This window comes from Schistocerca gregaria, chromosome 1, assembly GCF_023897955.1.
Source record: "Schistocerca gregaria isolate iqSchGreg1 chromosome 1, iqSchGreg1.2, whole genome shotgun sequence".
Classification (NCBI taxonomy): domain Eukaryota; kingdom Metazoa; phylum Arthropoda; class Insecta; order Orthoptera; family Acrididae; genus Schistocerca; species Schistocerca gregaria.
This window is the reverse complement of record NC_064920.1, coordinates 773,611,320-773,630,055: the sequence shown is the minus strand read 5'-3', so window position 1 is coordinate 773,630,055 and position 18,736 is coordinate 773,611,320. Positions and strand designations below refer to the sequence as shown.

At 48.8% G+C, this 18,736-nt stretch overlaps 2 protein-coding genes and 1 non-coding gene across 5 annotated transcripts in view; 2 read left to right on the top strand and 1 right to left on the bottom strand.

The window, feature by feature from the left end:
* Positions 1-18,736, top strand: part of LOC126268435 (ecotropic viral integration site 5 ortholog) — a 335,961-nt gene that overhangs the window by 7,442 nt on the left and 309,783 nt on the right. The gene's annotated exons all lie outside the window — the stretch shown is intronic.
* LOC126273155 (uncharacterized) overlaps positions 1-18,736 on the bottom strand; it is a 91,757-nt gene that overhangs the window by 64,835 nt on the left and 8,186 nt on the right. The window lies entirely within an intron of this gene.
* Trnaf-gaa (transfer RNA phenylalanine (anticodon GAA)) lies at positions 15,171-15,254 on the top strand. The gene is given in 2 exon segments: positions 15,171-15,210; positions 15,220-15,254. It is a non-coding gene; the product is annotated as a tRNA-Phe (tRNA).

Here is an 18,736-nt window from a genome sequence, read left to right as displayed (position 1 = left end):
ACACACTCATTATTAAGCTCAACAAAAATATAATCACAGCCTACAATGCTTATTTCACAAACTACTAACTACATTTTTTTTTGAGAATGCATAAAAAAAACAAGGCAGCCATGCGCAAAAAGTTGCCAATAAAGTGAACTAAAAAGGGCCATCTTGCTCGCCGCGGTCACATTGCTAGGCGGGCGGCCAGGAACGGGCGGTCGTCATTGCATTGGACATCACCAGCCACCAATCGTTGGAGCGCCCGGGGCCGCTGCACACAGTCAGAGACTGTTTCTGTTACCATAGGGGAATCGTGGAAAGATCACATCTACAAGTTAATGTCTTCTCACACCCGGCACACCCCAGCTGGGTGGTGGGTCCATGAATGACGAACCCAAATAGTTCGCAAAAAGGTTCCGGTAATCCTGTCTGTTCGTTAAGACCAGAAACTCGTCGATCATATAGTACCATAAATCGAGGACGTCTTTGTCTCCATCGCGGTATATGTAGTGTATCGCCATTCCTCGTACCCAATTAACCGCATTCATCCGGGTCATAGGGAAATAGACAGCGTCGGGATGAAAGAGTTCTTGGGGTAAAATCGAAACGTAGGGGCGGCGGAGCAGGAAAGCCAGGATCTGGCGGATCAGTTTCCAGCACTCACGCGCGGGGCCACAGTTCAGTCTATGTTCGTCCGTGTCTAACGTCGTGCAACGGGGGCACACAGGGTCGTCAATTAGGTGAATGGCATGCAGCCGTTGTCGGGTTGGAAGTTTCTCGTTAACGACCACATACCACGTCGACCGCACGAAAGTAGACAGGAACGGCGCGTGGATGGCTCGCCATACTCGTGGCCAGTCGACCGTAGGGTGGCGCCGTACAATGTCGTTATCCGGAGTCCAGTGCTGGAGAGCACTATAATAAGTCTTCGCTGTCGGATTCCGTGTCTCCGATATAACCCGCAACACATAGCTATGCTCTACGAAAAACGTTCTAATGTGTGACAGCGAGGGCGATAAATGTCCAACTGGTACCGGTGGGTACAGCGTACGTGGGGCCACTTCTTCAATCAGTAGGCCGGGGAGACTGGCTGTTGGTGAAAGCCAGAGTCGCCTCATGGAACGGAGATACAGTGCCAGCGCTCTGTGCTTGACGTGAGTGAGTCCAACACCGCCTTTGTCGAAGGGTAAAGTAAGCGTAACAAAACGGATCTTGAAAACAGCACCATCGTTCACCACGTGTCCAAACACTGCCTGTATCCTGGAAGCCATCGTGTCCGTTATCGGCAGTACATGGGCGTAATGGTTAAGGTGAGAAGCCATGTACACATTAACGTATTGGGCGCGTTGCAAAATGTTCAATGATCTGAATTTATTGAGACGAGCCTCTAAACGGAGTCGTCGTAAGACCATACGATACGTAAAGGCCGCCGTGCGTTGTATTTGTCGATGGAGTGATATCCCTAAACACTTGAGCATCGGGACCTTTGTCAGAGGTACGGCCAGACCTGCAGGCATTCCTCGTCCTACCTCCATGTAGCGTGATTTCCGAAGGTTGAGCACACTGCCTGCCACCGCCCCATACTGGTGGAGCCAGGAAAACGCCGTGTGTATTTCGTCACCAGACCGTGCTAAGAACATCACATCGTCGGCGTATGCACCACATCGAAAGGTTACGGAACGGAGGGTAAGTCCTTCTAAGCGTCGCCGTAGTCCGTGAAGAGCTGGTTCGAGGGCAACGGCGAAGAGCATGGCAGAAAGAGGACAACCCTGCCGGACGGACCTGTTGACACGGACGGGGGCGGACCGACAGCCGTTGATCATAATCCTCGTGACAGCCCCATGGATCAATCGAAGCACAACAGACGTCGTCAGACGCGGGACACCGATGTGTTCCATAACAGTACGCAGGAAACCATGATTAACGCGGTCGAAAGCATGGTCGAAGTCCAGCGCAACAAGAGCGCCTTGGAGGCGGCAAGTTTGCATGAGCGCCACCACGTCTCTATAGGTGCTTAAAGTCGTAAACACATTAGTGTCGCCCCCGAGGCAGGTTTGATCAGTGTGAATGGCCGCCATTACCGTAGGTTTGAGCCTCTCACGGAGCATGCGTGTCAACAGCTTGTAGTCAGTGTTTAGCATTGTCAACGGGCGAAAATCAAGAGGGCGACGGCCTCCGCCGGGTTTGGGCACAGGGATCAAGAGACCCTCAGTAAAGTCAGATGGTACCTGAAAATCGGCGTCCAGGAGTTCACTGTACATCCTGACCCACATTGGGCCCATGAGATCAAAGGACCGCTTGTAAAATTCAAGAGGGAGGCCGTCAGGGCCAGGCGTTTTGTTGGGAGAGCCACGCAACAGAGCCTCTCGCAGTTCTTCCAAAGTCACCGCCGACAAGAGCGTAGCATCATCTTGTAGGTTCCGAGAGACTGGTAGGTCAGATAGGACTTCCCTGACCCCTACATTCATGTGGGACTCCCTCTCGTAAAGAAGTTTATATGACTGTGTGAACGCTCGGACGATATCCATTTGTGCGTCAACGCGTCGCCCGTCCTCTGTCTCAACCTCGGTAATGAGCTGCCTCTTGCGTCTTCGGCGTTCTTGAATGATATGGTGGAGGGAAGGTCGTTCACCACGAACATCATCAGTCGTCCTCGCTCGCACCCGCACACCCGCAAGACGTACGGCGTTGATACGAAGCAATTGTGCCTTGACGCGTTGTACTGCTGATTGTCGCTCTGGCGACGGCGGTTGTACAGCCAGTTCGCGGAGCGCAGTATAGTAAAAATCAGTAGTCGCAGTATACCAGCGCGCTCGGTCGCGTCCATAGCTGACTAATGTTCGGCACAGTGCGGGTTTTGCACACCGTAACCACCATTGAAGTACAGAACGGTAGGCGGGTAAACGCCGGTGGCAATTGCTCCATGTGGACTCGACTGCGCGTCTGCAATTTATCTCATCAAGAAGGGCCACATTGAGGCGCCACGGACCCCTACTTCGGCGGACGCGCTGGCGGGGAAGGGTGAGAGTACACACATATGCGAGGTGATCCGTGAACGCTGCCGGCCACATCTCAGCGTCGACAACGGCCGATCGTAGGCCGCGGGTGACGTAGACTCGATCCAAACGGCTCGCGGAGTGACTAGTAAAGTAGGTGTATGCTCGACGGTCGCCGTGTTGGATGATCCAGGTGTCCAACAAGGCCAAGTCCTGTACAAGTGCCTGGAGTGCCGGGCAGGTGGTATAGTGTGGCTCCTGGTCGGATGGGCGGAGCACACAATTAAAATCGCCGCCTACTACCAAGTGGTCGGTATTGCCCTGGAAGAGCGGGGCTATATCTTCGGCAAAAAAGGTGCGCCGTTCTCTCCTTTTGCCGGTGCCTGAAGGAGCATATAAGTTCACCAGACGTACTGTACCAATCGTGAGTGCGACCCCCCGGGCCGACGGTAAATAGGAGACATCAGTGGCCATTATCCCTTCCCGCAGTAGAATCGCCGTACCTCCGCCGCCCACATCTGCAGGCATAGTGTAGGCGTCATATCCGTAGGCATCGAGACAGAGTCCTGATCGGACTTCCTGAAGGAAAACAACGTCCAGATCCGCAGCGCGTAACGTATCCTTCAGCATACGGGTCTTGACATCAGATGTAATGCCATTGACGTTGATCGTGGCGAGGCGATATGCCTGGTCCATCAAGTCTCGGGAGGTGACCATGGTATGACAGGAGGGCAGTAGTCGTGACGTGGAGCGCCGGTCTTGCGAAGTGCTAGGCAGCGACGAGAGGTGCTCATGCCGCCCTAGGCGTCTGTCGCCGGCCGCGTAGACGCTGCCATCGGCATCGGTGCATCGTCTTGGTTCTGAAACGCATCCTGCAACTCCATCTCCTGCGCCCAGTCGCCCAGGGACGTTGACACCACTGGATCTCGAGAGGCAGACGGAGGCAAGGGTGCATCCCCGGTGTCGGAGCTGCGGTGATCTCCCGCATCCCCATGTGGTCCAGACCCAGCGGTAGTGGGAGAAGACGTCGAACCGTGTGAGACGGTAGGGTCGCCTGTGTCGGCGCGGTGGAGCGGTTGAGGCACCTCGTCATCCAGCGGTGTCGCCTCGGGCTGTGCTACGTCGTCGGTTGTCTTGCGCCGCTTCTTATGACGCTTGGGTGCTTTCTGCTTACGCTGCCGCGCCTCTGTTTCCGACGTAGGGCAAGGGGAGGACGCTGCATCCTGTGCTTCAACTTCCATCGCACCGTCGGCGAGCCGTTGTGACGGTGCGCCGGGGTCCGACGAAAGGACATCAGTAGCATCAGCACTGAAAGACGCTTGGGGCTCCGTGGAAGCTACTGCAGGGTCCTCCAAAGCTCGCACCAATACAGTGGGGTCGTCATATACAGCTGGCGTCTCCCGTCTCGCCGCCGCAACATACGTAATCGGCAGAGAGGTCGGTGTCGACGGACGAATCTGGTCGGTCGAGGGTGTCTGCGCGAGACGGCGTTGCAGGCATTCGGTACGCATGTGTCCCGTCTGGCCACAACCGGAGCAGGTTCTCGGCTGACCGTCGTAAATAATTATTGCCCTGCAACCAGCGATCGTGAGATACGAAGGAATATGGCGATGCAGGTCAATACGGACTTGTCGCACCCCGTTAAGGACAGGGTAGGTGTCGAAGGTCTTCCATTTTTCGGCCGTGTGGCCGAGAACTGTTCCATAGGGTCGAAGAGCAAGGGTGACCAAATCCGCTGGAACTTCAAAAGGGAGCTCAAACACGCGCACATTTTGGATTCCCAATCCAGCACGTTCAAGCGTCACCACACCCACGTTTCCGTCTGAGTGGCAGAACCGATAACCTGCCGTCGAGCGTCTGAGAAGTTTGTCACATGCTTCGTCGTCAGTGAACTTAAGATATACGACGCTGGAGACAATAGATAAGTGGATACCGATCAGCTCGTTAGGATCAACATGTACCACATCGCGTAAAAAACGCTCTACTTCGTGGGCCTTGGGTCTAGAGTACGTAGTGTCGAACTGCAGCTTGATCGTGGCTTTCCGATACGAAAGAGCCATCGTGTGTCAGGAACGTGACGGCAATACGTAACACTAGCGCGCCGGCGCGGTAAACAACAACACACCCGGAAACGCGACACGGAGCGGCCGGGACGTACCGCACCGCTCCACAGCCAAAGGCCGACTGACCATCTGAGCTACTCAAGCACGACTCACGACCCGCCCTCACAGCTTCAATTCTGCCAGTATCTCGTCTCCTACTTCCCAGACTTCACAGAAGCTCTTCTGCGAACCTTGCAGAAATAGCACTCTTGGAAGAAAGGATATTGCGGAGACATGGCTTAGCTACAGCCTGGGGGATGTTTCCAGAACGAGATTTTCACTCTGCAGCGGAGTGTGCGCTGATATGAAACTTCCCGGCAGATTAAAGCTGTGTGTCGGACCGCAATATCCTTTCTTTCAGGAGTGCTAGTTCTGCGAGGTTCGCAGAAGAGCTTCTGCGAGGGTTGGAAAGTAGGAGACGAGGTACTGGCAGAATTGAAGCAGTGAAGACGGGTCCTGAGTCGTACTTGGGTAGCTCAGATGGTAGAGCACTTGCCCGCGATAGGCAAAGGTTCCGACTTCGAGTCTCAGTCCGGCATACAGTTTTAATCTGCCAGTAAGTTTCATATCAGCACACACTCCACACTGCACAGTGAAAATATCATTCTGGAAACATTCAAAAATGGTTCAAATGGCTCTGAGCACTATGGGACTTAACATCTATAGTCATCAGTCCCCTAGAACTTAGAACTACTTTAACCTAACTAACCTAAGGACATCACACAACACCAAGTCATCACGATGCAGAAAAAATCCCTGATCCCGCCGGTAATCGAACCCGGGAAACTGGGCGCGGGAAGCGAGAATGCTACCGCCCGACCACGAGCTGCGGACTGGAAACATTCCCCCGGCCAGTTGTGGCTAAGCCATTTCTCCGCAATATCCTTTCTTCTAGGAGTGCTAGTTCTGCAAGTTTCACAGAAGAGGAGCTTCCGTGAAGTTTGGAAAGTAGGAGACGAGGTACTGGCAGAATTGAAGCGGTGAAGACGGGTCGTGAGTCGTGCTTGGGTAGTTCAGATGGTAGAGCACTTGCCCGCGATAGGCAAAGGTTCCGACTTCGAGTCTCAGTCCGGCATATAGTTTTAATTTGCCAGTAAGTTTCATATCAGCACACACTCCACACTGCACAGTGAAAATATCATTCTGGAAACATTCAAAAATGGTTCAAATGGCTCTGAGCACTATGGGACTTAACATCTATAGTCATCAGTCCCCTAGAACTTAGAACTACTTTAACCTAACTAACCTAAAGACATCACACAACACCAAGTCATCACGATGCAGAGAAAATCCCTGATCCCGCCGGGAATCGAACCCTGGAACCCGGGCGTGGGAAGCGAGAATGCTACCGCACGACCACGAGCTGCAGACTGGAAACATTCCCCCGGCCCGTTGTGGCTAAGCCATTTCTCCGCAATATCCTTTCTTCTAGGAGTGCTAGTTCTGCAAGGTTCACAGAAGAGCTTCCGTGAAGTTTGGAAAGTAGGAGACGAGGTACTGGCAGAATTGAAGCGGTGAGGATGGGTCGTGAGTCGTGCTTGGGTAGTTCAGATGGTAGAGCACTTGCCCGCGAAAGGCAATGCTTCCGATTTCGAGTCTCGGTCCGGCACACAGTTTCAATCTGCGAGGAAGTTTCAGTGCTAATGCATCTGGCGGCCGTTTTGCTTGACACAGAGAACTGCAACGCTTAGTCATTTACGTACCCCTCGATGGCATAAACGTGTACGAACTTAGAGTGACATGGGACCATGTCTTGTGGGTGCTTCATTTTTTTGTCAGTTAGTGTACAGGAATTGTTCAAAAATACGGAAACACTAGAAGAAATGCGTGCGTGAACGTAAGTGCACTCGCTAGCCAAGCCTGCCGATTGCGATGCTGTATTTCATCACGATCGGCACCTGTGCAATGTCCGGAATACGCTGCAGGGGTCAGTCGAGGTCAGAGCAGTGTTCCGTGTAGATGTCGTTCCACCATATCGGAGCTAAGTGAAGTAGAACGAGGGCAAATTGTTGGTAGTTTCGTAATCAAGGAAGCTGAAGGGTCTGGTGTTTCAAGAAGCACCTTAACGCAGATTTATATCGCATATAGGGAAAGCGGAAAAACACCATCCACTAAGTCAAAAGGCGCACGAAAGAATGTACACTCCTGGAAATTGAAATAAGAACACCGTGAATTCATTGTCCAAGGAAGGGGAAACTTTATTGACACATTCCTGGGGTCAGATACATCACATGATCACACTGACAGAACCACAGGCACATAGACACAGGCAACAGAGCATGCACAATCTCGGCACTAGTACAGTGTATATCCACTCTTCGCAGCAATGCAGGCTGCTATTCTCCCATGGAGACGATCGTAGAGATGCTGGATGTAGTCCTGTGGAACGGCTTGCCATGCCATTTCCACCTGGCGCCTCAGTTGGACCAGCGTTCGTGCTGGACGTGCACACCGCGTGAGACGACGCTTCATCCAGTCCCAAACATGCTCAATGGGGGACAGATCCGGAGATCTTGCTGGCCAGGATAGTTGACTTACACCTTCTATAGAACGTTGGGTGGCACGGGATATATGTGGACGTGCATTGTCCTGTTGGAACAGCAAGTTCCCTTGCCGGTCTAGGAATGGTAGAACGATGGGTTCGATGACGGTTTGGATGTACCGTGCACTATTCAGTGTCCCCTCGACGATCACCAGAGGTGTACGGCAAGTGTAGGAGATCGCTCCCCACACCATGATGCCGGGTGTTGGCCCTGTGTGCCTCGGTCCTATGCAGTCCTGATTGTGGCGCTCACCTCACGGCGCCAAACACGCATACGACCATCATTGGCACCAAGGCAGAAGCGACTCTCATCGCTGAAGACGACATGTCTCCATTCGTCCCTCCATTCACGCCTGTCGCGACACCACTGGAGGCGGGCTGCACGATGTTGGGGCGTGAGCGGAAGACGGCCTAACGGTGTGCGGGACCGTAGCCCAGCTTCATGGAGACGGTTGCGAATGGTCCTCGCCGATACCCCAGGAGCAACAGTGTCCCTAATTTGCTGGGAAGTGGCGGTGCGGTCCCCTACGGCACTGCGTAGGATCCTACGGTCTTGGCGTGCATCCGTGCGTCGCTGCGGTCCGGTCCCAGGTCGACGGGCACGTGCACCTTCCGCCGACCATTGGCGACAACATCGATGTACTGTGGAGACCTCACACCCCACGTGTTGAGCAATTCGGCGGTACGTCCACCCGGCCTCCCGCATGCCCACTATACGCCCTCGCTCAAAGTCCGTCAACTGCACATACGGTTCACGTCCACGCTACCAGTGTTAAAGACTGCGATGGAGCTCCGTATGCCACGGCAAACTGGCTGACACTGACGGCCGCGGTGCACAAATGCTGCGCAGCTAGCGCCATTCGACGGCCAACACCGTGGTTCCTGGTGTGTCCGTTGTGCCGTGCGTGTGATCATTGCTTGTACAGCCCTCTCGCAGTGTCCGGAGCAAGTATGGTGGGTCTGACACACCGGTGTCAATGGGTTCTTTTTTCCATTTCCAGGAGTGTATTAAGCGATCGTGGCAGGCGAACATTGAAGAGGACTGTGACGAGAAATAAGCTGAAAATAGCTGTAAAGTCACTGGAGAACTAAATGTAATAATCGGGAACCTGTCAGAACCAATACAATACAAATGAAGCTCCGTAAGCAGGAAACTGTTACGCGAGCTGGAGTTTCAAAACCATTCATCAACGATTCAAATGTCCATAACTGATAATCGTGGTGCTGAAGATATAAACCTGCACTATGGGACAATGGAAGAAAGTTATTTGATGACATGAGTCTTGTTTTACACTGCTTCCACCTTCTGGCTGAGTTTACGTCTGAAGAGTGAAATTGCGAGGGCTGGGTGATAATTTGGGCAGCCATATCGTTGTATTCCGTCGGTCGCATGGCTTCTGTGCAAGGTCGCATTACTTCCAAGGACCATGCAATCGTTTTGGCTGATCATATCCATACAGTAGTGCAATATTTGGTCCCCAGTGATGATGCTATGTTCCAAGACGACAGGGCCCCCTGATGACACAGCTCGCTTTGTCCAGGACTGGTTTTCTGAGCACGAAGATGAAGTGTTGCACCTCCCCTGAGCCAACGTAGTCACTATATCTCAATATTTATTGAGCCTTTGTGTTCTAGATTGGAAAAAAGGCTGCATGATCGCTATCTACTTCCATCGTTGGTACCTGAACGAGCCACTATTGTGCGGGAAATATGGTATAAGATTCCCTTGAAAGCCGTGCAGGACCTATATTTATCCATTCCGAGGCAAATGAAAGCTGCTATGAATGGCAATAGTTTTCCTTTGGCATGGAAATGAGTTGCTTTTTTCCACATTTGTCCAATCCCTGTATAGGTATTCATCTCACAGACGGGGGAAAGCTCCCAAAACGCATGCCATAATTGCATGGGTGCATCTACACTTGCGTAACAATAATTTTATGGTTGACATTTCAGCGAGTCCTGTGGTTGTGGCCAAGCGCAAGACAGTCGCAGATTGTTTTCGCCGTTTCGCCTGTTCTGCAGAGGTTTCTCAAGCGTGGCTGGTTACACTACGGCAACGCTGCTATTTTCCCTCCCCCCTATTTCTGAATCATCTGACTGGTTTGATACGGCCCAACATGAATTACTCTCCTGCCCCAACCATTTCATCCCAGAGTAGCACTTGCAACCTGTGCCCTCAATTAGGGGTTGGATGTATTCCAATCTCTATCTTCCTCTACAGTTTTTACCCTCTACAGCTCCCTCTAGTACCATGGAAGTTATTGCCCGATGTCTTAACAGATGTCCCATCACCCTGTCCCTTCTTCTTGTCAGTGTTTCCCAAGTATTCCTTTCCTCTCCGATTTTGCACAGAACCTCCTCATTCCTTACCTTACTACCTAATTTTCAACATTCTCCTATAGCAATACATCTCAGATGCATCGATTCTCTTCTTTTCCGGTTTTCGCCCGGTCCATGTTTCGCTACCATACAGTGGTGTGTTCCAAACGTACATTCTCAGAAACTTCTTCCTCAAATTAAGGCCTATGTTTGATATTAGTAGATTTTTCTTGGCCAGGAATGTCCTTTTCGCCAGTGCTAGTCTGCTTTTGATGTCTTCCTTGCTACTTCTGTCATTGGTTATTTTGCTTCCTGCAGAATACCTTAACTTCGTCTACTTCGTGACCATAAATCCTGTTGTTAAGTTTTCCGCTGTTCTCATTTCTGCTACTTCTCATTACTTTCGCCTTTCTTCGATTTACTCTCAGTTCATGTTCCGTATTCATTTGTTCATTCTGTTCAGCAAATCCTGTAATTCTCCTTTACTTTCACTAAGGGTAGCAATGTCGTCACACAATCATTCATTGATATCCTTTCACCCTGAATTTTAATTCTACTCTTGAACCTTTCTTTTATTTCCAACACTGCTTCTTCGATGTATAGATTGAACAGTAGGGGCGAAGGACTGTATCCCTGTCTTACAACCTTTCTAATCCGAGCCCTTCGTTCTTCGTCTTCCACTCTTATTATTCTCTCTTGGCTCTTGTGCATGTTGTACATTACCTGTCTCTCCCTATGGCTTACCCCTACTTTCCTCAATTTCGAACGTCTTGCACCAACCGAGCGAGATGGCGCAGTGGTTAGCACACTGGACTCACATTCGCGACGACGAGGGTTCAAAATCGCTTCCGGCCATCCTGATTTAGGTTTTCCGTGATTTCCCTAAATCGCTTCAGGCAAATACCAGGATGGTTCCTTCCTCACCCTTCACTAATCTGATGGGACCGATGACCTCTCTGTTTGACCCCCTCACCCGAATCACCCAACCAACCACCTTGCACAATTTTTCCAGATCGACAAATCCTCCGAACGTGTCCTGATTTTCCTTTAATCTTGCTTCGATTAGTTTTGCTGCCTACACCTTTCGTAAATCCAAACTGATTGTCCTCTACCACATCCTCAATTTTCTTTACCATTGTTTTGTATATTACTCTTGTCAGCAACTTGGATGCGTGAGCTGTTAAACGGATTATAATATAAGTCACGGGCTTGTCAGCTCTTGCAGTTTCAGAGTTGTGTGGCTGATGGTTTTCCAGAAGTCAGATCGTATATCACCAGATTCAAGCAATCTACACACCAACTAGAATAGTCGTTTGACTGCCACTTTCCCCAATTATTTTAGAAATTATGAAGAAATGTTATCTATTCCTTCTCCCTTATTTGATGTCTTTCAAAGCTCTTTTAAATTCTGGCTGCAATACTGGATTCTCTATCTCTTCTATATCTACTCTTATTTCTTCTTATATCACATCTGACAAATCTCCCCCCTCATAGATGCCTTCAATGTATTTTTTTCGCCCAGCCGGTCTCTGACCTGCATTTAACAGTGGAATTCCCATTGCACTCTTAATGTTTCCACCTTTGGTTTTAATGTCACCGAAGGTTGTTTCGCTTTTCTATATGCTGAGTCAGCCCTTGAGACAATGAATTCTTTTTAGATTTCTTCACATGTTTCGTACAGCAATTACGTCCTAGCTTGTCTAAACTTCCTATTTATTTCATGCCTCAGTGACTTGTATCTCTGCATTCCTGAATTTCCCTGAGCATTTCCGTACTTCCTTCTTTCATCTATAACTGAGGTATTTCTCTTGTTACCCATGGTTTCTTCACAGTTACCTTCTTTGTACCTATGGTTTTCTTTCCAATATGTGTGACTGGCCTTTTTAGAGATGTTCATTCCTCTTCAACTGAAGTGCCTATTGAGCTATTCCTTCTTTCAATATCTATAGCTTTAGAGAACTCGAAGCGTATCTCTTCACTGCTTAGTTCTTCCGTGTCCCACTTCTTTGCTCATTGATTATTCCTGACTAATGTTTCAAAGTTCAGTCTACTCTTCATCATTACTAATTTGTGATCTGAGTCTACAACTACTCCTGTGTACGCCTTACAATCCAGCATCTGATTTCGGAATCTCTGTCTGACCTTGATGAAACCTAACTGAAATCTTCCCGTATCTCCCGGGTTTTACAAAGTATACCTCCTCCTCTTGTGATTCTTGAACACAATATTCGGTATTATTAGCTGAAATTTATTGCAGAACTCACTCTTTATCCTCTCTCATTCCCAGTACCAATCCCATATTTTCCGCAACCCTTTCTTCCACTCCTTCCCCTACAACCGCATTCCAGTCCGCCATGACTATTAGATTTTCATCTCCCGTTACGTACTGTACTACCCTTTCAGTATCTTTATGTTCTTTCTCTACCTCTTCATCCTCAGCTTGTGACGTCGACATGCATACCTGAACTATCGTTGGCTCACTCTCTGAGCTACTTTCTTATTCATAACGAATTCTACAGCATTTATACTAGTCATCTGATCGAAAATACTTATCTTCTTTCCATTTCACTTCGCTGAGTTCAACTATACTTAGGTTGAGCCCTTGCATTCCGATTTTCGGATCTCCTAGCTTCTCTACCACGTTCAAACTTCTGACATTCCACGCTCCTACTCGTGGAACGTTATTCTTTCGTGGTTATTCAATCTTTTTGTCGCGGTCATCTTCCCCTTGGCAGTCCCCTTCCGGAGCTACGAATCGGGGTCTATTACGGAATTTTTTGCCGATGGAGAAATTATCATGATACTTTTTTCAGTTACTGGCTATATAGCCTGTGGATAAACATGATGTGTCTTCAGTGCAATAGTTTCCATTGATTTCTGCATCCTCACGCAGTTGAAATGCCGTGTAGCTAGGGCCTCCCGTCGGGTGGACCGTTCGCCTGGTGCAAGTCTTTCGAGTTGCCACTTCGGCGACTTTTGTGTCGATGGGGATGAAATGGTGATGATGAGGACGACACAATACCCAGTCCCTGAGCGGAGAAAATCTCCGACCCAGCCGAGAATCGAACCCGTGCCGTTAGGTATGACATTCCGTCGCGCTGACCACTCAGCTACCTCACGCAGTGGATCACTGCTGATTCTTCGCTTCCGCCTTTAGAGGCAGTTTTCCACCCCAAGGGCAAGAGAGTACCTCTCTGACAAGCCCGTTGGCAGAATGAATGCAACTTCTTATGCCAGAAGTCTTCAGCGAGGCGTGGGGTTCGAACCGGGGACCGAGGACGTTTTGATTGCTAATTAAAGACGCTATGGCTGGACTACGGGTGCAAACTGAACGATGCTTATGGATCTATGACCCTGCTCTTCGCACGAGGCGTTTATCTACTGCAAGTCTTCTTACATTTCGCAACGATTTTACACCCTTGATCCCCGCACGCAGAGGCCAGCTTCGCGACGGTGTGTGGTTGGCGCTGTGCTCGCGAAACTGGGAGGCGCTGCCGGATGTGCCGGCTTAGCGCAGCGCGGGCGGGCTAAGCTGGCACGGCCTGGCGCCGGCCGCGGACCCCCCTGCAGGAGGGCCCACTCTCGCTGCAGAATACACTACTGTACTCGCCCGGCCGCCAGCGCGCCGAGAAAGGGTCGATTCTCACTGGGCACCTTGACACGGAACTGCGCGTCCCGCCACGTGCGACTTCCCCACACTCGACGTCATTTACTTCACCGTCTCGTCACTACCTCTCGTGTCGTATAGTCCAGTACTAGAGCGGTGCGCAAGTTACGAAACGCGTTCGTAATGCGTTCTGTCCAAAGAGGGATGGAGTTTACTCTTCGTGGTCGCGAGCGTGCACTCCGTCTCTATCCCACACGCTGCTTACGTTGCCTATCCTAATAAATCATAACGCAGACATAAGCGCCACAGTCGGCCCCTGTTTTGCTACTGACTCTTCCTAGAACAATTTATGTTCTCGGAAAGTTGATGCTGTCGCTTGTTAACTTAACACCTTTCGTTTTTTTTTTTTTTTTTTTTTTTTTCATAATAGCATGAATATGAACACCACTGTTCGGGCTGCGTGGTGACCCTAACACTAACGGAGGAAACAGCTGTCGATGGACGGGATGAGGCACTAATCCTTCATCTGGATTTGGGGTCGAGAATGGTGGTGATGACTGGAATCAAGCGGCAGACCGCTAGTAAGTCATCCTCGATTTTATTTATGTTGCCTGTGGTCCCTGCTGAACTGGAGGCAGTTGGCCCTGGGATGACGTAGGGAGTCACTGGAGCACAGAGAGCCCCGTCAGCAGAACCGCCTGAGCAGGGCTGTTGATAAAACATCGATATATCGATATTTTTTCCAAAATGAGGCAACGGTCTTGCCGCAGTGGATACACCGGTTCCCGTGAGATCACCGAAGTTAAGTGCTGTCGGGCGTGACCCATCCAGCCGTCATACGGTGTTGCCATTTGTCGGGTGCACTGAGCCTCGTTATGCCAATTCAGGAGTTACTCGACCGAATAGTAGCGGCTCCAGTCACCAGTCAAAGAAAACCATCATAACGACCGGGAAAGCGGTGTGCTGACCACACGCCCCTCCTATCCGCATCCTCAACTGAGGATGACACGGCGGTCCGATGTCCCGATGGGCCACTTGTGGCCTGAAGACGGAGTGCTTTTTTTCCAAAATGAGTATACATCTGGAGGCGATATTTGCTTCCACGATACATCGATATCGAAATTGCAATATTGAGTGCCGATATTTTTATTTTATATTTTTTTTCGAAATTTTCGATAAATATCTGAAACTGTTCTGGTATAGTAGAACATAACTTTATATTCTCTGTTTGGAGGAGTCTTACTACTTTTTGACATTTTTATCGCTTCCAATCTTTCTCTTTAACTGTATGAAGCAAATATAGGTGGCGCAAATAAGTCCCACTGCACTGAGGGATGGCGGTGTGAATGGAATAACAAGATTTCCGATGTGAAAAAATAGCACACCAGTTGTTTTAAAAAAAATTTACCGCAACTAACGTGTTATTTTTTCACATCGGCATTCTTAGAAAACAGCTGCTGAAAATGATGAACAAAAATCTAAATGACAAAAATGGTCTTAGCCGTGGGCAGAGGCGTGTGAGGTGAAATGCTGACGTAATTTGAGTTCGGCGCTACTAACAGAAACTGCGACGTTTAAATTCACCACGCAATTTTGACACTACAACTGCTAGGTCGCTGCCGGCCTGAGTGGCCGAGCGGTTCTAGGCGCTATAGTCTGAAGCCGCGCGACAGCTACGGTCGCAGGTTCGAATCCTGCCTCGGGCATGGATGTGTGTGATGTCCTTAGGTTAGTTACGTTTAAGTAGTTCTACGTTCTAGGGGATTGATGACCTCAGATGTTAAGTCCCATAGTGCTCAGAGCCATTTGAACCATTCGCTAGGTCGCTGGCGTTTGCAGAAATGAAAAAACGGGGAAGTTGACTTGAAGTATTCCGAACAAACCCGATATGTGACGAAACCGATCGACGGATCCCCCAGGACTACTTTTATTGTGCCACTTACATGCAGTTACCATTGTTAGCAAAGCGGTTATCGCCAAGGGTGAACATGCATCGCTTTGCTTTCAGTTCTGGCTGTAAGGGGGATAAGAAAGCTGCTGGCTTTTGATGTACATAATATCTAATAACAAGTTCAGCTCTAAAACCGGCAGTATATTTAACTGTGCAGCCGATATTTTTATAGGCTGTTACATCGATATTATTCCGTCGGTATATAGATGCTGACGCTTTCTTCGATCTATCTAAGGCCAATAACGACACTTTTTAAAATATCAATATATTGGACTCCAGATTTTTTAAAAATATCAGCAGCCCTAGCTTAGAAAGCTTCATCTGCTGATGCCAGCACGACGACAGTAGCTGGCAGGGACCGCAAACTGCGGCTGATGAATGACAGCCGTCCAAGCTACTTGCCAACCACGGACCTCGAAATACAGCGCGGGGGAGACGATACCCAAACTGTAGCCCCCAGTAAAATGGACGTCGAAACCGTTTGGTGATGATCTGCGACAAGGTTGCGCATAAGGATCAGAGTGAAGTGACAATGTAGTCAGACAGTCAACAGTCCAGACTCGAACACATATCTGACCGGAAGGTAGATGCCCTCAGGAGATACTCACCCAGAACGTGGCTCGGCAGTGTGAAGATGCTAAGTAGTCCGCATTCAATCTTCTGTTCAGACAGATGCCTGCAGCTTCTGGAGTCTAGAGTAGGTGACTGGCTGCATCAGCAAGTATTGTGAACAGTCTTCATCTCAAAGTTAGAGGCTGGAACTGGCAACGTAGCTCGGCATCACATACATGCCTGGATACTGTCTGAGACAATCTGAGCACACACAGAGAAAGAGAGCGTCTCATTCAAGTACTATATATGCGAACCAGGCCGGCTAGTATTTTCCACTTACCCGGAAACGAAAACAGTTTATTATGCTTGCTCGCCATCATGAAACAATAGTGACTTCACTCGGCCCGCTTTTCTCGCCCAGTCAGCTCTTCTGGCCACTGCTATAGGTGAAAGGTGTCTCAACCTCACTTTTCAGAAGCGGTGGCAGGTGAATTAGCACTCTTGCACTCTGAATATCTCTCCTTACTTCATAGCAGATCAACTCCATAATGACGACATCGCATAGGTTTGTCACATCGAACAGATCACTACTACAGACTAGGCCGTGGAGCACAACACTACATTGGCGAAGTTCTTTGTCAAAGACTTCGTCACACTTGTTTGACCAAATTATTTTACTTGAACTGTTACACCACCGTAAAATTCTTTTGCTTTACTCGATCTTCAATGGATATCAAACAATTTATCTTTTGTGGGCGCCATTTGATGTAAGATATCTAGCGATAGCATTGCTTTTAAAGAAAGAGCAATAGAGATTAGTGTGGGTGAAATCGTGGATAGCTAAAACAAAAGCTCGAAGTATTGACCAGAATTTGCTTCGTGAGCCACAGTGCGAGGGCATAAAGTATTCGGGACTTAACATCTGAGGTCATCAGTCCCCTAGACTTTGAACTATTTAAACCTAACTAACCTAAGGACATCACACACATCCATGTCCGAGGCAGGATTCGAACCTGCGACCGTAGCACCAGCGCGGTGTCGGACTGAAGCGCCTAGAACCGCTCGGCCAAAATAGCCGGCGGTATTTTTCTGTCTAGTGACCTGCCCTGGAGGTTAGCGTATTTTCGCGCCAGTGTGCCTTTCCTCGCCTTGCCACTGCTGTCCGGTAAGGCGTGTAGTTAGCCTCCTTCATTATGGTTCGGATAAAATGGTTCATATGGCTCTGAGCAGTATGGGACTTAACATCTGAGGTCATCAGTCCCCTAGAACGTAAACCTATCTAACCAAAGGACATCACACACGTCCATGCCCGAGGCAGGATTCGAACCTGCGACCGTGGCGGTCGTGCGGTTCCAGACTGAAGCGCCTCGATCCGCTCGGCCACACCGGCCGGCGTTTCGAATATTTTGTTTCTTTTGGAGTACCTAGGTCGTAGTGGTTCCTTCTGCTTCTGGATGTTCTAAACACCGGATTCTGACGATGCAGTGCTGCCCGCCGGTTGCGCCTTGCTTGGGTTATTCCATCGTTGTATTTGCTATCAGACGTTAGGTAGATTTTGCAAGAGTGTTGGTCTGCGTTTAAACTGTCACTAGTTTGACTTCCCATCTGGTTAAGTGAATACAACTCTTGGCTACCTGTCTCATCTTTTACGAAGTTGAGCGACTTTCCCAGGTCGATCCTTGGAGCACTGTCTGAGGCTCTATTCTCTCTTGATTTTGTCAGATTGTGGTGATTTTTTTAAAATATCTTTATTTTGAATTATTGCTGTTTGGGCCTTCAGCTGACAAAGAGTTTGAATTTCTTGTTAATAAGGCCTTCAGCCATGAGTGTCACTTGTATTAAGAAATTGTATTTAGACAAAATATCTCAACACTGAAATGTTGATGATTGTTCTTTAAATATCTCTCAAAGAAGTTTAATTGCTTCTCAAAAATTTGTTATGCAAGCTTTCAGCCGTGAAATTGTTTTTTGAGTTATTACTACTGGGGCCGTCAGCCGATAAATAATTTGAATTTCTTGTCAATGAGGCCTTCAGCCGTGAATGCAATTGGTCTTAAGAATTTTTAAGTACATATTGTCTCTTAATAGTGAAATTTTGATGATTGTCGTTTTTAAAAATATTTTAGTATCTCTTGGAGGAGTTTAACTGGTTCTTAAGAATTTGCTATCCATGCCCTCAGCCGTAAAATGGTTTTTTGAGATATTAGTTTTGGGACCTTCAGCCGACAAATAATTTATGGTCAATAAGGCCTTCAGCCGTGAGTGCAACTAGCTTAAGATTTTTTTTTATTTGGCATTGTGTCTTAACAGTGAAATTGAATAATTGTTCCTTACTGCTAACTTTATTTGCAATTGTTTCCAGATAAAGGGTACGTGATTAAAAAAAACCTGAGCAACCAACGGCAACTGATAACGGCTCCGTCCACACCGAATCCTGCCTTTCCCTAAGTACCAGGTCCCAAATACATAAATCACTTAAGGAGAAATTTATGAAGATCAGCACAAAATATTTAGAGAAGCAAATAAACCATTTGTTTCATTAATTTAGACTTTATTAATAAAATTTGGATTTTTGCATCACAATAACATGTTACTAGTTCTCTTTTACTTCCGTCTGTCTGGGCGCATGTGAAACATCTGGCGGCGTGTTTGAATAACCTCATGGCGTATGCAATGAACAGTCAT